Here is a 2,993-nt window from a genome sequence, read left to right on the forward strand (position 1 = left end):
AAAAAGAACTCCTCTCCTCTGGTAATCTGACACACTCCACTTCTCACTGGAGTCTTCTAGGTGCTTTAAAGGAAGAAAATAAGACAAGGTCACCAACCGTTCTCTAAAATTCCTGTGGAGCCAGCCCTTTCTCAGGACTGTAATGTAACTACAGCTAGTAGCAAACAGAAAAACAGATTTTCATCTCAACTGCTTCCAATTTCTGCTTTGTTACATCTATGCAAAAAGGCAATGCAAATACTTGCAGTCAGACAAATGTTTTCAAACAGTTCAAACATGTTCTCTATTGGTCCAACTGGCTTGTGATCTTGCACTTTGAAAATGCTGAACACAAGTTCCCAAGTGTACAAAGGACTTGAGGCAAAAAAAATATTTTTTTCAGAAAGATTAAACAAAAAGCAAATTTGTAGTCTCACTATAGGAAGGACATCGAGGTTCTGGAGTGTGTTCAGAGATGGGCAACAAGGCTGGTGAAGGCCTTGGAGCAGAGCACATGTCCTGTGCGGAGCGTTTGAGGGAGCTGGGGTTGTTCAGTCTGGCGAAGAGGAGGCTGAGGGGAGACCTTGTCGCTCTCTACAACTACCTGAAGGGAGGTTGGAGCGAGGAGGAGGCAGCCTCTTCTCCTTGGGGTCAAGTGACAGGGGAGATTCAGGCTGGATGCTAGGAAATACTTTTTCATAGAGAGGGTTATCAAACATTGGAATGGTCTGCCCAGGACAGTGGTGGAGCCACCATCCCAGGAGGTGTTTAAGCAGCGTGTGAACCTGGCACTTAGGGACATGGTTTAGTATTGACCCTTCAGTGCTGGGTTGAAGGTTGGACTGGATTATCTTTGAGGTCTCTTCCAAACAGATGTTTTCTGTGATTACCTCTTCTGCGATTTTGGTTTAGCCTTGGGTTATACTTTAAAAACATGCCCCCTCACCCAAAAAACCAAAATCCAACCAACCAACTTCTCACCAACAAAAAACAACAAATCATGTCCTAAACCACTACAACCCCCAAAAAACCCAAAGATCTATAAATAAAAAAAACCAAAACACCCATACAAACATTCTAATGAAAACACCCTCCTTCCCCTCAGATACAGCCCTTGCAGCTCAGTGACTTCTGAAGCACTGCAAGTAAGAATTTACAGTTCCTTAGTTATTACAGTCATGCACTTAGGCACAAAACCCATTCACCCAAATAAGTTTTCCAAGAAAGAGAACAAAGTTGTACACTTGAATGTTGGCCCAGTGAGCCTGCAGACTGAACTCTGCCATCTGACCTTCTTTATTTAAAACCGAGATGACACTGGTTGCTAGATTAAGACTCAAACTTGCTGACACATGCCTTTCAATTGCCAGCACATAATACTCAGGCTTCTACATTTTCATTGTAACTACTAAACTATACCATTAAGCTAGCACAAATGTACTCACTTAAGTGACTTCATAGAATCACAGAATTATTTCAGTTAGGAAAGGCCTCATTGAGTCCAACCATTATCTAACTCTGCCAAGTCTGGTGTTAAACCACGTCCCTCAGCACCACATCTATGCATCTGTGAAACACCTCCAGGGATGGGGATTCAACCACCTCCCCGGGGAGGCTGTTCCAGTATTTGAGAACCCTCTCTATGAAGAAATTTCTTCTAATATCCAACCTACACTGCCCCTGGTGCATCTTGAAGCCATGCCCCCATAACCTATCTCCCTGTTATGAGGGAGACAAGACTAACACCCACCTCATCATAATGTCCTTTCAGGGAATTGTAGAGTGTGAGAAGGTCTCCCCCCTCAGCCTCATTTTCTCCAGACTAAACAACAGCAATTTCCTCAGCCACTCCTCACGAGATCTGTTCACTAGACCCTTTACCAGTTTCCTGCCCTTCTCTGGACAGGCTCCAGCACTTCAGTATCTTTCTTGTAGTGAAGGCCCCAAAACTGAACTCAGTACTCAAAGTGCGGCCTCACCAGTGCTGAGTAGAGGGTCTTGCTTGCCTTGCTATTTTCAGTTTGCCACATACATACCTACTGTTTAATATTTTTTTACAGGCCCATAACCAATAACAAATTCAAAATATAGCATTCACAAATGGCAATTCATTAGCTAGGAAAAAACCCCAACCAACCAACCATCTAAACTCAAACGGAGGGTAATAAAAGCTGACACTACTTCCAAAACAGCCATAAGAGCACCTAAATAGAATTCTCACCACGAAGAACCGTGAGAGAGGCAACAAACAAGAAGTGGTTAGAGTGGTTCCACCCAAAAGCTCATCTACGACGGCATCTTTCTTATGATTAACAGCCAAAACCAGGGGTCTTCGTACAAGAGTAAGAGGCAGACAGTCAAAAAGGGATGCACATAAGTTCCACTTTGACATTCTCCCCAGGTTTTGCCCGAGGTCCCCCACGGCACAGGCATCCCCTCAGGGACGGAAGACTCAGCAGGCGGAAAAAAAGCGAGCGGCAGATGAGGAGCACGAAGCCCTTCACGCCCATCATCCGCCTGCACCTCAGCTGCCGGTAAGATGCACCGCCGGAGGCGAGGCCGGCGAGCAGTCAGCTGCTTCGCTCTCCTCCCCCACCATTACCATGCAGCCCCCCCAGCGCAGAAACACCGGCAGAAGCAGCAACGGCGAGCAAGAACTCACCGGCAGATCGTGCCACCGCTGCCTGGCCCGCCCGGCCACAGGGTCTCAATCGGCACCGCTTTGGCGACATCACCCAGAAAAGCGGTGCGGCCGCCGCCCGCTTCCGCTTCCGGGAGTAGCCCCGCTCCTGCCCCGGCGTGGCCCTACCAAGGGCTACCCGCCCACCGGCCTCACACCCTCACTTCCGGTGGGGCCCCGTTCTGCCCATGCACGCACTTCCGGTCCCGGCGGTGCGGGGAGTTCTGCTCCGCACGTGTGGCAGGCGGTGCAGTAGCCGCGTCGGCGGGACAGGCCGGCCCGGGGCTTTCTCGGCCCCTTCCCCCCGCAGCCCAGCGTTTCCCTCGGTGCCGCT

Source organism: Indicator indicator, chromosome 1 (assembly GCF_027791375.1).
Source record: "Indicator indicator isolate 239-I01 chromosome 1, UM_Iind_1.1, whole genome shotgun sequence".
Taxonomy (NCBI): Eukaryota; Metazoa; Chordata; class Aves; order Piciformes; family Indicatoridae; genus Indicator; species Indicator indicator.